We start from the raw sequence: 19,846 nt of genomic DNA on the forward strand, positions 1-19,846 counted from the left end.
TGCTAAAATTTTTAAGCATTCTTTTTGTCACCTTGAACATAATGCCAAAGTCATTTTAAAACCCATGTCTGATAATAGCAATAGCTGGAGATCCAGTTATTCTGTTTCCATTCTCAGATGTTTCTTCTTATTCTATTCTTAAAAAACAACAACAACAAAAAATTGTGTTCCTGATTACCTTTTATTGTGTACTTATCTTTGGTTATAAAAATTTGCTTATAGAAATAATTTGAGGCCTAGGATGATAATATTTACTGCCTGATAATTCCTACCTGATTTCTATCTGATAGTGCCACTCATCTACTGACACATACAATCCTGTTTCTACACAAATGAAGGTTAGGAATGAGTTTCTTAGGGCCACTCAGATGTTTTAAATCCAAACAGAAGTCCATGCAAGTTCATGTTTATTTTTAGTTTACTCTTAATCCTTGAGTACAGCTTTTTGCATTCCCATCCAAACACAGGGGGTTTTCCAGTGCCATAATCTTTGGCAGACACTGGATTGATTTTTTCCTAATTCTTCAAGACATTGGGATTTGGGGAACTAGAAGAATAAGTTTAGCATGAGCACCTTTGCAAAGGTTGGAGAAGTTCACTGGCAAATAACAAAATTATCAAATATTTAAAAGGATGCAAAATATAAGAACTTATAGAAAAAAATCAAAAGGCATTGCAATTGTGTGGCTTGTAAGTGGAAATCCTGAAGACTATTTAGTGAGACTTCAAATATATTTATAAAAGAAGATACGTTTACAGAGTTATTAACCTCTTTCTACAGAATATAGGAAAATGGAGTACAACTAAATTATTTAGACAAAAATCTAGTGATAAAAAATTAAGACACTAAGACAACATATGCATCTGTTCAAAGTGCACAGGAATTTATGTATAGTTTTGAATACACAGAGAAATGGCCTAAAAAAAATTCTTTCTCTGTGTCTACATTGAACTCCAAAGAAATGATATTTTTAGTTGATTAAAGAAGTACTTTTTCATGATATTAATCAGTTATTTTTGTGCATTTTATAGGTAAAGCATTGTCTATATTGGATTATAGAAGTCCCTTTAAATTTCAGCAAAAAAAAGCTGTTTTGAATTATTTAAAAAACACACTACTTCATAGAATTAACAGAATTAATTTTGTGTGCATTTTATAGACATAGCTTAGAATTTAATAATACCTTGTAAAGAATGTGTAAATATAATAAATAAGTGGGTTACATATGTAATCCCATTTAAATATAAAATACATATAATCCGAAATAATTGAAGAATATTCTCTAAGAGGCAAGTATACATTGACTGTTTTGACCATAGAAGGAAGTGTTTAATGATGCTGATTTGTTAAAAAGCAATATTTTGAATTATATTTAGATTATCTTCCTATGCAATTGTTAATTTATATGCTTTGTTGTGTGGTTTTAGTTCATTGATTGCTTTGAATTAAGTGAGTGCATCTTAAGGGGTCAAAGACTAACAGAATTTTACATTGTTTCTGGGGTCAGGAAAAAAATAATAATTAAACTTGAGGTAATCTTGTAAGGCAAAAAAAAAAAATTAAAGGAAAATGAGAAAAAAATTAAGGAATACTGAGTTTAGATTTTAATTTTCTTCACCTGAGAGCTAATTGCAGCAGCCAAATACTCACCTCACTACTCCCATGCTCAAGGCTTTCTTGAACATCAAGGTCAATTCTTAAAAACACTTGATAGCTGAGGAGCATTCTATTTAGTGTTTTTCACATTGACATATGCTGTGCTAAGTCTTTTGAACCATATTTTAATTAAACCTGTTAAATGATGTCTTACAGCGTTCAAAACATTGTGTTGGGTTATAATGGGAATATAACACTAAATAGGACACTGTTCTTGACCTCAGGATTAACAGTGTTGTGGAGAAAATAAGACATAAACACAAGAGGTACTGTAAACATTTAAAATAAAAAAGTTACAAAATATTATACAGGTAAGTACCACAATCAGAACGTGGTAAGGAAATCATAGAGGTTCAGGATAGCTTAGCAAATCACGAGATAATGTTGTTATTTTCAAACATTTTAGACATTCTTGTTACTTAAGACCCTTAAAAGTAGTTTTTATAAAACTAGCAAATTCACATCATGGACGATTTTTTTGTGTTTTTAAGTTCATTGTACTTTCCAGCAAAATAATTTTTGTATACACGCCCACTATGCATTTTATTTTTATCTGACTCAAGCTTTACACTTCTGTTTTCCAAACTGCATTAATAAAACTATAGTTCTTTATACCTAAATTAATTGAAAATGTATATCCTGGAAACATATGAGAATCTATTAATTCATCTAAAATAGGGCTGAAAAAAAGAAGAAAATGCAGTTCATACAGATTGGAATAAGCTGTCATTCAATCAGTTATGAGGATAGAAAAATATAATCTAACATTTTTATTAAAGTATGGTATTTCTGTAGGAAAATATGATCAATTACTGAAAAACAGGAGGCTCAATATAACCTGCAAATAATCAGGCTATCTTTTGTATAGGGCAATTGACTTATCTGACTAAATCCATACATCAAACGGTATCAAGCACGTGTATATAGCAAAAGGCAGGTGAATCCCATTTTTAGTTTGCTTTTTTGAGTGGCATTTCTTTTATATGAGGTGTAAATGTTAAATCAAAATAAAATCCATTACTTCAGTCTATTCCATCTACCATCAGGCTGAACTGATCCAGATTAGATCCTTCACTTCTCATGGAAATTCCAAGCTTCAATTTAACTCTGTTACTCCAACTAGGCACTGGCTTAAAATTGATGTGATTATTTAGAAAATTCAGGCTAGGGAAGTTCAAATGCTTCTTACTGTAGGGGTCGTTACCAACTACTTGAAGCAAGTAAACATTGAGTCACATATCTTTTTTTTACAGAAGTCTAGATAAGTCTACTTGTTCTAGTGAAGGAACACTAGTCAGTCAGAAATACCATAGAGAATGCCCTTGAATTCTAGAAATAATAATAACTTAATATTGAGCAGAATACCTCATCTGAATTAAGGGAGCTCACTAAATCATGTACTGCAAACTCTCAGTATCATATTGCCCCTCTTGACTCTTCTACATTGCTGTTTATATGTAGTCTTAAGATTCCAAAAAAACTAAGCTCTCCATGGAATTACTCTTGCAATTTGTTTCAGAGAACTTCACTTCTCCGTGAATTCTGTATGGAGAAACAAATATGAGTTATTAAACACACACACACAAAATACATATTTTTGAGGTCTAATTTACCTGGTGCCACAGTGGTTAAGCATTCGGCTGCTAACAAAAAGGTCTACAGTTCGAATCCACCAGCCGCACCTTGGAAACCCTATGGGGCAGTTCTACTCTGTCCTATAGGGTTGCTATGAGTAGGAATCAACTCAATAGCAATGGGTTTGTTTTGAGGGTTAGTTTACATACAGTGCAATCTACAGATCTTAAGCATATACAGTGACGAGTTTTAACAAATTTATGTCCCAAGCAACCCACATAACAATCAAGAAATAGAAAATCTCTGTGACTCTAACATGTTCCTTTTCACCTCTACCAATTCAAACCAGCCCACTTCTAAGGATATCACTGTTATGATATCTACCACTATGGATTAATTTTACCATTTTTTAACTTCATGTAGATAAAATAACATGTATTCTTGTACATTGGGCTTCTTTTCTTCAATATGTTTATAATATTCATCCATGTAACACTAATTACTTCCTTTATTGGTACGTATTATGGATATTCTAAATTTACCTATTCACTTGTGACATTTGTTTATTTGTTTATGTTTGGCTATTTTCAATGAAGCTTCTGTAAACATTCTTGTAAATGAATTTTAATTTTTAATTTTTTTTATTGTTGTAGTTTAGATGAAGTTTACATTTCAAGTTAGTCTCCCATACAAAAATTTTTACCTACATTGTTATGTCATCCTAATTGCTCTCCCCATACCGCAAAAGCACACTCCTCCTTTCCACCCCTGATTCCACACATCCATTCAACCAGCTCCTAACCCTCTCTGGCTTCCCATCTCACCTCTGGGCAGAATCTTCCCATTTAGACTCTTGTATCTACTTGAGGTAAGAGAAAAACTCCTCAAAACTATCACTTTATGTCCCACAGTCCAGTCCAATCCCTATCTGAAGAGTTGGTCTCGAAAATTGTTTTATTTCTGGGCTGATAAGAGAATCCAGGGGCCATGGTTTCTGGGGTTCCTCCAGTCTCAGTCAGACCATTAAGTCTGATCTTCTTACTAGAATTTGAGTTCTGCACTCCACCTTTCTCCTGCTCCATCAGGAGCTCTCTGTGGGGTTCCCTGTCAGGGCAGTGATTGGTGGTAGCCAGGCACCATCTAGTTCTTCTGGTCTCAGGCTGATGAAGTCTCTGATTTATGTGGCCCTTTGTGTCTCTGGGCTACTACTTTCCTTGTGTCTTTGGTGTTCTTCGTTCTTCTTTACTCTAGGTGGTTGGGACAAATTGATGCATCTTAGATGGCTGCTTGCAAGCTTTTAAGAACCCAGACAGCACTCACCAAAGTAGGATGCAGAACATTTTCTTAATAAGCTTTTGTTATGCCAATTGACCTAGATGTCCCCTGAAAGCATGGTACCCAGACCTGTACACCTGCTACTCTGTCTCTCAAAGTGTTTGACTGTATTCAGGAAACTTCTTAGCTTTGGTTTAGTCCCGTTGTGCTGACTTCCTCTGTAGTGTGTGCTGTCTTTCCCTTCACCTAAGATAATTCTTATTTAATATCTAGTTAGTAAATAACCCTCACCCTCCCTCCTCACCCTCGTAACCATCAAAGAATGTTTACTTCTGTGTTTAAACCTTTTCCTGAGTTCTTATAATAGTGGTCTTATACAATATTTGTCCTGTGACTGACCAAATTCACTCAGCGTAATGAGTTCCAGCTTTGTCCATGTTATAAGAGGTTTCATGGCTTCATTGTTGTTCTTCAGCATTGCATAGTATTCCATTGTGTGGATATAACATAATTTATCTATTCGTCCGTTGATAGGCATTTAGGTTGTTCCCATCTTTTTGCTATTGTGAACAGTGCTGCAATGAACATGGGTGTGCATATATCTGTTCGTGTGATGGCTCTTATTTCTTTAGGATATATTCCAAGGAGTGGGATAGCTGGATTGTATGGTAGTTCTATTTCTAGCTTTTTAAGGAAGCACCAAATTGATTTCCAAAGTAGCTGTACCATTTTACATTCCTTCTAACAGTGTATAAGTGTTCCAGTCTCTCCACAACCTCTCCTGCATTTATTATTTTGTTTTTTGCATTAGTGCTAGCCTTGTTGGGGTGAGATGATATCTCATTGTAATTTTGATATGCATTTCTCTAATGGCTAATGATCATGAGCATTTCTTCATGTGTTTGTTAGTCGCCTGAATATCTTCTTTGGTGAAGTGCCTGTTCATATCCTTTACCCATGTATTAATTGGGTTATTTGTCTTTTCATTGTTGAGTTTTGCAGTATCTTGTAGATTTTAGAGATTAGATGCTGATTGGATTTGTCATAGCCAAAAATTTTTTCCCAGTTTGTAGGTTGTCTTTTTACTCTTTTGGTGAAGTCTTTTGATGAGCATAAGTGTTTGATTTTTAGGAGCTCCCATTTATCTAGTCTGTCTTCTGGTGCTTGTGCATTGTTTCTTATGGTTCGTGTTGTGTTTATGTCATGTATTAGGGCTCCTAGCATTGTCCCTATTTTTTCTGCCATGGTCTTTATCGTTTTTGGTTTTATATTTAAGTCTTTGAGCCATTCTGAGTTAGTTTTTGTGCATGGTATGAAGTATGGGTCTTATTTAAGTTTTTTGCAGATGGATATCCAGTTATGCCAGCACCATTTGTTAAACAGACTGTTTTTTACCCATTTAACGGCCTTTAGGCCTTTGTCAAATATTAGCTACTCGTAGGTGGATGAATTTATGTCTAAATTCTCAATTCTGTTCCATTGGTCTATGTATCTGTTGTGTACCTGTACCAGGCTGTATTATATTATATTATACTGTGGAGGTATAATAGGTTCCAAAATTAGGTAGTGTGAGGCCTCCCACTTTGTTCCTCCTCTGGAGTAATGGTTTATTTATTCAGGGCCTCTTCCCTTTCCATATGAATTTGGTGATTTGTTTCTCCATCTCATTAAAAAATCCGTGTGGAATTTGGATCGGGATTGCATTGTATCTGTAGATTGCTTTGGGTAGAATTGACATTTTACTATGTTGCGTCTACCTATCCATGAGAAAGGTATGTTTTTCTACTTATGCAGGTCTCTTTTGCTTTCTGACAGTAATGTCCTGTAGTTTTCCTTGTATAGATCTTTTACTTCTCTGGTTAGATTTATTCCTAAGTATTTTATCTTCTTGGGGGCTATTGTAAATGGTATTGGTTTGGTAATTTCCTCGTCGAGGTTCTCTTTGTTGGTGTAAAGGAATCCAACTGTTTTTGTATGTTTGTCTTTTATCCTGAAACTTTGCTGAAATCTTCTATTTTTTCCAGTCATTTTCTTGTGGATTCCTTGGGGTTTTCTGTGTATAAGATCATATCATCTGAAAATAGAGATACTTTGACTTCTTCCTTACCAAATTTGATGCCCTTTATTTCTTTTTCTAGCCTAATTGCTCTGGCTAGAAACTACAGCACAATGTTGAATAAGAGTGGTGATAAACAGCATCCTTGTCTGTTTCCCGTTCTCAAGGGGAATGCTTTCAAAGTCTCTCCATTTAAGAAGATGTTAGCTTTGTATAAATGCCCTTAATTATATTGAGGAATTTCCCTTCTATTCCTATTTTGTTGAGAGTTTTTATCATGAATGGGTGTTGGACTTCGTCAAATGACTTTTCTGCATCAATTGATAAGATCATGCGGTTCTTCTTTTTGGTTTTATTAATGTGATGGATTACCTTGATTGTTTGTCTAATGTTGAACCATCCCTGCATACCTGGTATAAATCCCACTTGATGATGGTGAATTATTTTTTTTTTGATGTGTTGCTGAATTCTATTGGCTAGAATTTTATTGAGGATTTTTGGGTCAATTTTCATGAGGGATATTTGTCTGTAATTTTCTTTTTTGTGGTGTCCTTACATGGTTTTGGTATCAGGGTTATGCTGGCTTCATAGAATGAGATTGGGAGTATTCCATCATTTTCTATGCTCTCAAATACCTTTAGTAGAAGTGGTGTTAACTCTTCTCTGAAAGTTTGGTAAAATTCTCCAGTGAAACCATCCAAGCCAGGGCTTTTTTTTTTTGTTGTTGGTAGTTTTTTAATTACCTTTTCAACCTCTTCCTTTGTTATGGGTTTATTTAGTTGTCCTACCTCTGTTTGTGTTAGTTTAGACAGGTATTGAGTTTCTAGAAGTTTGTCCATTTCCTCTAGGTTTTCAAATTTGTTAGAGTACAATTTTTCATAGTATTTTATTATAATTCTTTTAATTTCAGTTGGGTCTGTTGTGATGACACCCATCTCATTTCTTATATGGGTTATTTGCATCCTCTCCTGTTTTTCTTTTGTAGTTTGGCCAATGGTTTATTAATTTTGTTGATCTTTTCAAAGAACCAGCTTTTGGTCTTGTTAACTCTTTCAATTGTTTTTCTATACTCTAATTTAATTCTGCTCTAATTCTTATTGTTGCCTTTCTTCTGGTGTCGAAGGGGGTCTTTTGCTGCTCTCTTTCTACTTGTTCCAGATGTAAGGTTAATGCTGTGATGATGGCTCTTTCTTCTTTTTCGATGTGTGCATTTATTGCTATAAGCTGGCCTCTGAGCACTGCTTTTGCTGTTTCCCAAAGGTTCTGGTAGGATGTGTTTTAATTCTCGTTTGATTCTATGAATTTCTTTATTCCATCCTTAATTTCTTCTATAACCCAGTAGTTCTTGAACAAGGTGTTGTTCAGTTTCCATGATTTTTTTGTTCAGTTTTTTTGTTCAGTTTCCATGATTTTTTTTCCCTTGCTGTTTTGTTGTTGATTTCTACTTTTATGGCTTTATGGTCAGAAAAGAAGGTTTGTAATATTTCAATGCTTTGGATCCTGTTAAGGCTTGCTTTGTGGCCTAATATGTGGTCTATTCTGGAGCATGTTCCATGTGTGTTGGAAAAGAAAGTATACTTAGTGCTGTTGAGTTGAGCGTTCAGTATATGTTTATGAGATCAAGTTGGTTGATTGTAGCATTTAGCTCTTCCTTTTCTTTGTTGAGCTTCTTTCTGGATGTTCTGTCCTTCAACAAAAGTGATGTGTTGAAGTCTCCTACTACTACCACTGTGGAGCTGTCTATCTCTCTTTTCAGTGCTGTTAGAGTTTGTTTTATGTATTTTGGAGCTCTGTCATTGGGTGCATAAATATTTATTATAGTTGTGTCCCCTGGTTTATTGACCCTTTATCATTATATATTGTCCTTCCTTATCTTTTGTGGTGGATTTTAAAGTCTATTTTGTCAGAGATTAATATTGCCATTCCTGCTCTTTTTTGCATGTTGTTTGCTTGATATATTTTTTTCCATCCTTTGAGTTTTAGCTTTCTTTGTGTCTTTAAGTCTAAGGTGTGTCTCTTTTAAGCAGCATATAGATGAGATCATATTTTTTTATCCAATCTGCCACTCTCGTCTCTTTATTGGTGCATTTAGTCTGTTTATATTCAGCGTAATTATTGATAGGTATGAGTTTAGTGCTGTCATTTTGATGTCTTATTTTGTGTGTTGTTCGCAGTTTCTTTGTTCCCCTTAATTTCCTGAGCTGAGTCGTTTTTCTTTATGTATTTTCATCTTGTTGATTTTGTGTTTGCTGAGTCTTTATATTTTTCTAGTTTTTTATTTTGATTTGTAGGATTGTTAGTTTCCTTTGTGGTTACCATGATATTTACCCCTATTTTTCTAAGTTTATACCAGTCTTTTACTTCTTTATATTGCCTTGACTTCCCCTTCATATGAAAATCTATGCCTACATTTTTAAGTCCCTCTCTTTTGTTTTAATGTTGTCATTTTTTACATAATTAATATTTATGTTTCCCTATTTTCAATGTTTTAGCTTTGATGTATTTTTGTGACTTTCCTATCTGAGTCAATATCTGGTTGCTCTATCCTGTGTTCTAGTCTTGCATTGTTACCTGATGTTATTGATTTTCTAACCAGAGGACTCCTTTTAGTATTTCTTGTAATTTTGGTTTTGTTTTTGCAAATTCCCTAAACTTCTGTTTAGCTGGAAATGCCTTAATTTTGCCATCATCTTTGAGAGACAGTTTTGCTGGATATATAATTCTTGGCTGGCAATTTTTTTTTCCTTCAAGGTTTTATATATGTCATCCCATTGCCTTCTTGCCTGCATGGTTTCTGCTGAGTAGTCCAAGCTTATTCTAATTGACTTTTCTTTGCAGATGACTTTTCTTTTATCCCTAGCTGCTCTTAAAATTCACTTTTAATCTTTTGTTTGGGCAAGTTTGAGTATACTATGTCTTGGTGACTTTCTTTTGGGCTCTAATATATGTGGGTTCAATGACCACCTTGGATAGATATCTTCTCATCTTTCATGATATCAGGGAGGTTTTCTGTCAACAAATCTTCAACAATTCTTTCCGTATTTTCTGTTATGCCTCTCTGTTCTGGTACTCCAATCACTTGTAGATTATTTCTCTTGATAGAATCCCACATAACTCTTAGAGTTTCTTCATTCTTTTATCTGATTTTCCCTCAGATAAGTTGTTGTCAAGTGCTTTGTCTTCAATCTCACTAATTCTGACTTCTACTGCCTCAATTTTGCTCCTATGACTTTCTATTGAGTTGTCTAATTCTGAAATTTTATTGTTAATCCTTTGGATTTCTGATTGTTGTCTCTCTATGGATTCTTGCAGCCTATAAATTTGTCATTATGCTCTTGAATATCTTTTTTTAAGTTCCGCTACTGCTTTGTCTGTATGTTCTTTGGTTGTCTCTGCATTTTGTAAAATTTCCTTTCTAATTTCCTGTAGAGTGCTGTATATTAATCTTTTGTATTCTGCCTCCTGTAATTCCAAGAAATTCTCTTCCTCCAGGAAATTTATTGCTTCTTTATTTTGGCAGCTTGCTGAAGCCATCCTGGACTGCCTCTTTATGTTATTTGATACTGAATGTTATTTGATACTGAATGTTATTATAATTTTATTTCATATTTGGTAGTGTGTCTTAGCTTCTTGTTTTGTTTTGTTTTGACATGCCCAGATAGGCAGCTCGTGTGCACTAGTTTGATTATTGTCACCTTTGAAGCTCTAACGTCCTGTCACCAGGTAGTCAGGTCTGTAACTAAGTATGTGTGTCCAGGAGACTGTTAAATTTTCCTTATGGATTCAGCTCAGGTGTCCAGACATTCGATCACCAAGTGTGTGGTGCAAGCTGTCACCTACAATCTTAGAGAGGCACGGGCGATCGGTGTAGGCACAGGTATCTGGCTGCAGTAGGGGGTCATGAGCTGAGCAAGGCAGGGGGCTGAGGGGCTGATGGCTGTCCCTGAGTGTCTGAAAGGAAAGCGTGTTCCTCTTCCTTAGAGTGAGTAGGTAGGTGAGTTTTGCAGCTGGACTATGAGCACCCTACTCTTTTGGCTGTAAGGACTGTGGGCACCATGTATTCTTGGACCCCTGTAGCAGGTGGCTAGGTGGCATGGGTGGAGCCACCAGTCCTCAAGCCCCTGATGCAGACAGGTAAGGCCCCTGCTTAAAGGGAAGAGCAGTGTCAAGCATCACAAATCTGCCACTTCACAGCTGAAACAGTTGAGGTTAGACTTTAGGTGTTTACCCTATTTTACTGTGGTAGCGAGGGCTTATACTGTTGATATGGGTCCACACAAGTCTATACACGGGTGGAAGGCACTCAAAATCTATGGACCCCTTATGCCTGTGCCTAGGAAAAGGAGCTGTGTCAACCCTGAGTTCCTGGCCTAGGGGACCTGGCAGCTTATTTTTTCCCTGTTTGTTAATTTGTTCCCCCTCCCAGTCCAGGAGAATGGGTCAGAGCAACTTATGGGATGTACTTCCAACCCAGGGGACTCAGAGATTGCTGAAGCCAGCCAGACCTGGTGCAGAGCAGGGAAGGAGGAGGTAAATAAGAGAGAGGTATTTCCTAAAAGTTTTTTTTTTTTTTTTTTAAATCCCAGAAAAGGCCACAAGCATGTACTTATCTTTAGCCACTTGGGTGATTCTTTTCACTGGTTCAGAGTGTCCAAGCAGAATCTCTGCTGCCGGATCTCTCTCGATGTAGAAACTGCCTCCCGATCAAGTGCATGGAGCTGAATGCCTGCCTCACTGTGCACCCTGAGCTGGTCTGGGCTGAAGGTCGGCGGCTCCCATTGGGTCAGGTCAGGCAACTCCTTGCTGCTTCCGAACTGCCTCTCTCTCTCCGCCCACCACTCAGCCTGATTCTCAACTTTGCCTTGTTCAGGGCTGCTAGATATTCATATCCAATCAAATCACTTGTTTTTTCACGTCTTTGTTGTAAGAGGGACATAGGAAGCTGTCTGACTACTCCACCATCTTGGCTCCACCTCCCCCTGGTAAATGAATTTTAATGGAAGTAACTAGGAGTAGAATTAGTGAATTATAAGTTAGATATCTGGCAAATTTTATAAGAAACGGCTAAACTTCCATTTCCAGTCTTGATAGAATAACAGGCTATGGACTTATCCTCCACTAATAACTAGAAACACGACAAAATGTATGAAACCAGTGTTTTTAAACACTGCACAACAACCAGAGTGGGAATATAATCTTTGAGGAAGGAAAACAAATGAGGAACATCATACGATCTTTCCTGCCTGATGGCTCATGCTGAAATATAGTTCAGGGAAGGAGATCCTTATCAGAGTATAGTGGTCTCCCAGAGATGAGGAGACAAGACGTAGACTAAAGGAGGCTGAGTCACATAGAGAGTGGAGGCTGAGTTTTGGTAGAAGGTAAAAACTGAAAAAGAGATGTCCAGAAATCCTCATAGGATGTCCTTTGAGTCTTTGCTAAGTACCAATTCATTCATGTGTAGGGTAAAACTCCTTAAGGCAAGAAAAATAATTACTGGGGAACTATTTAAGCTAAAAACTTCCCAGTGCTCACATAAAGTGGGACAAATTTAGATCTCCAAATGACTAGAGACTCTTCTCTGATCACTCAGGGAATATAATAAAGACTCATGAAAGTCACACATTTGTGGGGTTTAGTAGAGCTAAACTATCTCTAGAATAAAATTTACTTCAATACCATGATTAAAAAACTTTGAAACAGGCCTTGAAAGAAGAAAGTTGGTTTGCAAATAACTTATATGGCCACCAGGTAAAAAAAAAAAAAGATTAAAAAGAGAACAAAATCCGGACATTTAACACTGAGATAATGATTATGTCTAACACTCCCCAAAATTACTACAGCAACCAAGAAGTAAAATATAACCCATGACCAGGAGAAAATAAATCAGTAGAAACATACTCAGGAATGTGGGATGATAGAATTATTAGATAAAGACTTAAAATTGCTAGTATTAATATGTTTAATATGTCAAATGTTTTAAAGGTAAATATGAATACAAGCAAGAAAAAATAAAAATACATAGAAAAGGAACACAATGGAAATTCTAATCGTTAAAAATGTAATCATTAAACTGGATTAAAGTAGACTAAATACAGTGGAAGAAAAGTGAACTTGAAGACACATCAGTAAAAATATGCCAACTAAAGCACACAGAGAGAAAAAAAAACTGAAGAATAAATAAATACAACTTTAGTGAAACCAAAGGCAATATCAATTCTTCTAACATAAAAATTAGAGTGCCAGAAGGAAAGGAGAATATGGTTAAGAATAATATTTGAAGAAATAATGTCCAATTGATTTACAAATTTGAGGACAATTATAAACCTACATACTCAAGATTTTAATGAAACTCAAGCAGGTTAAATACAAAGAAAACGACCTACAGACATATCAAAATCAGATTTCTGAAAATAAGTGATAAAGAGAACATCATTAAAAAAAAACAAAAAAGGAAAAGTAAAAAAAGACTCTACCAAGGAACAATGATTAGAATCTTCATAGACTTCTTGAAAAAAATCTATGCAAGACAAAAAAAATTTGGAAAATTTTCAAAGAAAGAAAAAAGTCAACATAGAATTCAATATCCAGCAAAAATATCTCTTCATACATTAATGTGAGGCTCCCCCACAGTCATGGGTTTTACCTCCAGTAACCCAACCACTGGAAAGGAAAATCTCAGTTGAAGAGAGTCTTTCAAGTATTAAAATAAAGGCAGTCGCCGCGTTACTAATGAGATGTGTTCCTAATCTAACTGTGTCTTTAGAATTTGTAGGTAAATTGGACCAGGTGCATAGTGTTCTTTAGTGCAAGAAAAGGCTTAAAGACTTTTCAATGATTTAAAAGCTGCACTTGCAGCAAACGAAGGTGATTGTGATGAAACATTTGTTGGGAGTAGGGGTTGGTTCAATTGTTTCAAAGTGAGGACAAATTTACATAACATTAAGGGGCAAGTAGCAGTTGTCCATAAGTCAGATGTTCATAACCCGGGGACTGCCTGTATGCCAGAAAACTTCTTTAATTAAAGTAGTATGATACTGGTGAATAAACAGATCAATGAAATAAAATAGAAAGTTGGTAAAGTGATCTAATTATACATAAAAATTTAATATATGATAAAGATGTTGTTGTTAGGTGCCGTCAAGTTTGTTTCAACTCATAGTGACACTATGTACTACAGAATGAAACACTGTTCGCTCCTGTGCCATGCTCACGATCGTTGTTATGCTTGAGCTCATTGTTGCAGCCACTGTGACAATCCATCTCATTGAGGGTCTTCCTCTTTTTCACTGACTCTGTACTTGACCAAGCTGATGTCTTTCTTTGGGGGCTGATCACTCCTGATAACATGTCCAAAGTTATGTAAGAGGTAGTCTCGCCACCCTTGCTTGTAAAGGAGCATTTTGGTTGCACTTCTTCCAAGATAGATTTATTCAATTTTTGGCAGTCCGTGATATATTCAATATTCTTCACCAACACCACAATTCAAAGGCATCAATTTTTCTTCAGTCTTCTTTATTCATTGTCCAGCTTTTGCATGCATATAATACGATTGAAAATACCATGGCTTGGGTCTGGCACACTTAGTCTTCAAGGTGACATCTTTGCTCTTCAACACTTTAAAGAGATCTTTTGCAGCAGATTTGCCCATTGCAATGCATCTTTTGATTTCTTGACTGCTGCTTCCGTGGGTGTTGATTGTGGATCCAATATGATAAAGGTAGCACTTTAAATAACTGGAACAAAGAGTCTTTTTAATAAATTGTGTTGAGACAACTACATATCCTAAAAAAAGGATAAAATTTTATTCATTCTTGTCAGTATACACAAAAATAAATCCTGATTGGGTCACAAATCTAAGTAGAAAAATAAAACTATACAAGGAGTGAAAGAAAGCATGAGAGAAGTTTTCTATAACCTGGGTGCAGAAAAAAATTCTATTACTGAAAACCCACATGCAATAAAAGAAAATTTTGACCTATTTGACTACATAAATAAAAAAATATTTTCCATGGAGAAAAGATACCATAAAAGTAAATGTAAATAAAATACTGGGAAATATTTGCAACATATATCACACATAAAGAAAAAAAATTATTATACCACAATTGAGAGGAATTTCACAATAGCTAACAAAACCACCTATGCATTTTCACTTCAACGCAGCAACCCCATTCTTAAAATTTACCTTGTGGAAGTATACCAAAAATATTAAAATGCAAATGCACAACATTATTTCCTGCAGGATTATCTGTAATTGCAAAATATTAGAAACTGTATAAATATCCAAGCACAATAAATTGGTCTAATTTACTACGTTGTAGACACACAGCGGATTGCTATGTGCCTAGAAAAAGAATGAGGAAAATTTCAATGAATTTATATTGAGTAATTTCCAGGAGATATCATTAATGGAAAAGATAAAAGTGCAAACCACAAGTTATAATAGTCTGCCAAGTGGTGAAACGGTTAAGAGCTTGGCTTTAACCAAAAGGTCAGTGATTTGAACCCACCAGCGACTCCAAGGGAGAAAAGACCTGGTGATTGGCTCCTTAAAGATTTACAGCCTAGGTATGAGACGGAATTGACTTGATGGCAGCACGTTTGGTTTTTGGTTTTTATACCTGTGGTTATAATCACATCTGGGAATGGGTTTTCTTTGTCATGTTAAAGAGGCAATATTAGTGTAGGGTGTGACTTAAACCAATCTCTTTTGAGATATAAAAGCAGATTAAGAAAACAGAGGAGGAAGTAGAGATGGGGAAAAAAAAGACGCCAAATCACATGAAGATCACCAAGGAGACAAGCAATAGAAGCAAAGAGACAAAGACCTTCCCCCAGAGCCAACAGAGAGAAAGCCTCCCCTAGAGTAAGTGCCTTGAATTCTGGCTTCCAGTCTCCTAACTGTGAGAAAATAAATTTCTATTTGTTAAAGCCAAAATAAATAAATAAATAAATAAATAAATAAAAATACTCTTCTTTTTAAAAAATTCAAGTATGTAAATAAAATATAATACCTTCCTAACAGAACAGCTATTTATATTGCTCTGTGGCCTCTCCCAAGCTTTATGTATAACCAATAATGTGCACAATAGAGATAATCATATCATCGTATTGTGTATTACTTTTCTCACAGTATATAGTTTTCCATGTATCTGAATAGTCTTCACATTCACCATTTTAATGGCTATGTAATATACCATCAAGTTCGTGTAGCATAAAACTAATTTACCATTTTTATTTAAAAAAATAAAAAAGATTTACAGCCTAGGAAACCCTATGAAACAGCTCTACTCTGTTGTTTAGGGTCGCTATGAGTCAGAATCCACTGGACAGAAAAAAACAACAACAATATTTTGTGTGAAAAGGAAGGCAGATAAGAAAATGCAAATATATCCTTATCTCTGCAATAACAAATTTATGATGCATTAAAGAAAAGAGAAAACAATGACAATTGTTACCAACAATGGGGGTATGGAAGTGAGAGATATTTGTCTAAGTACATGTTTTTGTATATTGACTTTTGAAATTACACTCATGTTCCACATATTCAAAAACAAAATTAAATCAGTCAGAATGAGAATAGGAAAAAAGAAATGGAAAGAAATAAACTTAACTGAATTCCAAAGAATACATATACAATGAAACAAAAATAAGTAAGTAAATAATCTAACATATAAATACAGACTTTGACTATACACTTTCAGTCTTGTGTAGGAGGGGCATAGATAGATAGTTGCAAACAATTTATAAACTTTTTTTTTTAGTAGGCTTGATTACTGTAGTGGTGTGAAGCAATTCAGAAACTATTTTTCATGTATTATAAAGTTCATTGCCGTCGAGCTGACTCCGACTCATAGCAACTCTATAGGAGAGAGTAGAACTGTCCCATAGAGTATCCAAGGAGCAGCTGGTGGATTCGAACTGCCAACCTTTTGGTTAGCAGCCAAATGTTTAACCACTGAGAAAATGAGTACATACGTCAATGGTGTTGAGAACCAGGGTCCTCACTGTGGATGAAAGGAATAGAGAAAGACAAGAAAAAGTCCTGTGCAGATAGACTGGAATTGAAGCTATAGGTGAGAACTCATAATGTCTAAAATATTTATTTATGCACATTTTATAAGTATATATGCATGTGTATGGGGCCCTGGTGGCACAGTAGCTAAGCATTTGGCTGCTAACCAAAAGTTTGGCAGTCCAAATCCACCAGCTGCTCTTTGGAAACCCTGTGGGGCAATTCTACTCTGTCCTGTAGGGTCACCAAGAGTCGGAATCAACTCCACAGGAACGAGTTTGGTTTGTTTTTTATGCCTGTGTAAGTATATAAACATACACATGAATATGTGCATATACGTTGCTCTGTCTACTGAAGGCCCTAAGAAGCAAAGACCTCTATAATAAAATACATGTACTCCCAAAAAATAAGGAACTCTTACAACTCTTACAAAAAATAGACAAAATATTTGAACATACACTTCAAAAAATGAGATAAGCAAATGAAACATCATTAGTTGTTAGAGAAATGCAAACTCAAACCACAATGGAATACCACTACATACCTACTCAAATTCTTTAAAAAAAAAAAAACCAAGAGCTGGTAGAATGCAGAGTAATTGAAATAGTCATACCTTGTGAATGTTGATAGGAGTGCAGTCACCCCGGATAATAGTTTAGCAATTTCCTATAATTTTAAATATGTACTTATGATGACCCAGCAATCCCATTCCCAAGAGAAATATACGTGTATCTCCACACAAGAGAATAATATGTGATTGTCTGTTGTTGTTGTTAAGTGCCATGGAGTAATTTCTGACTCATAGCAACCCTGAGTACAAGGGAAGGAAACACTGCATTGACCTGCGCCATCCTCACAATCATTGCTATCCCTGAACCCATTGTTGCAGCCACTGTGTCAATTCATCTTGTCAAGGGTTTTTTTCTTTTTTTGCTGACCATCTATGTTACCAAGCATGACGTCTTTCTCCGGGGACTGGTCCCTCCTCATAACATGCCCAAAGTACATGAGACGAAGTCTTGCCATCCTCAATTTTAAAGACTATTCTGGCTGTACATCTTTCAAGGCAAATTTGTTCATTCTTCTGGCAGTCCATGGTATGTTCAATATTCTTCACTAACATCATAATTTAAATGCATCAATTTTTCTTCAGTCTTCCTTATAATTGTACAGCTTTCACATGCATATGAGGTGATTGAAAATACCATGGCTTGGATCTGGTGTATCTTAGTTCTCAGAGTACTATCTTTGCTTTTTAACACTTTACAGAGGTCTTTTGCAGCAGATTTGTCCAATGCAATACCTCGCTTGATTTCTTGACTGCTGCTTCCATGGGTGTTGAATGTGGATCCAAGTAAAATGAAATTCTTGACAACGTCTATAGTTGTCTGTTCATCATGAGGTTGCTTATTGGTCCAGTAGTGAAGATTTTTGTTTATGTTGAAGTGTAGTCCATACAGAAGGCTGTAGTCTTTGCTCTTCGTCAGTATCAGGAAGTGTTTTAAGTCTTCTTCGCTTTCAGCAAACAAGGTTGTGTCATTTGCGTATCAGACTGTTAATGAATCTTCTTCCAGTCCTGATGTCACATTCTTCTTCACATAGTCCAGCTTCTCAGATTATTTACTCAGCATACAGATTGAAGAAGTATGATAAGATGATACAACCCTAATGCACACATTTTCTGATTTTAAACAAAACAGTATCCCCTTATTCTGTCTAAATGACTATCTCTTGGTCTAGGTACAGATTCCTCATGAGCAAAATTAATTGTTCTGGAACTCCCTAGTTTTGCAAAGTTATCTATAATTTGTTATGTTCCATCCAGTAGAATGCCTTTGTATTTTCAATAAAATATAGGTAAATGACTTCCGGACAACATAGCAATATAATCAGAAGCACCACACCATCCCTCCGCAGCAAAGATCAGAAAAACTAAGTCAAACAGAGTCACACGTCAATCCTGAAACCCTAAGCATCAAATGAAGAGATAAAGAACTCAGCCAAGCACCAAATGGAATAAGAAACTGACCGAGAACAGAGCACGAGGAGAGATACATACAGAGGTCCCCTATCAGCTACTGCAGCACGAATCTGCCATCTTGGACTCCTATCGGAGATCAGCGAACAGGAGGTACGAGAAAGCAGCTTCACAGAGCTTCCCGCAGGAGACAGAACAACCGGTAACCCACTATATAGGCTTTCCCACCCTCCACCCTTCTTCACCCCCAGTTAGTCTCCCCTGCTTCCTGCAGCCACAGTCTATTGGCTGGGAAGCACGAGCTTCCCCCCAGTGCCACTTGGATTCCACCCACCCACACTGGTCAGCTCTCCATGTGCCATCTTTTAACTGCTGGTGTTGCTTTTTTTCAGTTCTTTAGATTTCTTCCTTACCTTTCACCACCTCCCCCTCTTTTCTCTCAAATACTTGGCTCCATGAGCCATCTTTGCTTCTTCCTGAAAGGCTGCAAAACACCGCTCGACTGTGAAACTGCTTCCTGGCCCGTGCTGCCACACTGATGGGACCCCAGGGACTTTCTGGTTTGTTCATTTGTTTGCTCTGATTAGTTCTGTTTTGATTTGTTTGTTTGTTTTCTTTTTCTTTTCTCAGCTTGGGAACCCCTTCTACCCAGGCAGTACCGCGGGGCTTGGAAGCTAGTCTGTTACTCTGCACAGATGCACAGGGACATCCCTGGAGGCATTTCTTTTTTCTTGTTTTTATTTTTCCTTTTTTTTTTTTCATTTCTTTGTTTAGTTTTCTTCTCTCTCTTATTCCCTTTTTGTCTTTCTTCATTTCCAGTTTCTCGATTTATTCATTTCTCTCTTTTACCCTTTTTCTTTTTTTTTTTATTTTTTTTTTCCCCATTTCTCAGTCTCTCATCTCTCCACTCCAATAGCAAGCTAGCTTAGCACTCTTTTTTGTTTGGGTGTATGTTTTTGGCTCCTGTTCCTCTCTCTTCTCTCTCTCTTTCCCATACCCATCTTAGTTTCACACATCACAATCTGCACCCTCCTTCCTGCCTACCTGCACTATGCGCTGAACATCACACTCCCAAGCAGCACAGGCATGGCCTGCTGGAACATGCCCTGCACTGATTCCCAGTCTGCACTGTCAGCCCTGGTACGTGCCACAAAAATCCTATCCCAGCAACTCCCCTTCAGCTGGACCTGCCCTGCTGTACCATACCTGAGTGACTGACCCTGCCCATTGGAGAAGGAGGTGAAAAGCATCATGCCCACAGACGAGCAAATAACAAAGAACGCACAG

The sequence above is a fragment of the Trichechus manatus genome, unplaced genomic scaffold (genome assembly GCF_000243295.1).
Source record: "Trichechus manatus latirostris isolate Lorelei unplaced genomic scaffold, TriManLat1.0 scaffold00110, whole genome shotgun sequence".
Taxonomy (NCBI): Eukaryota; Metazoa; Chordata; class Mammalia; order Sirenia; family Trichechidae; genus Trichechus; species Trichechus manatus.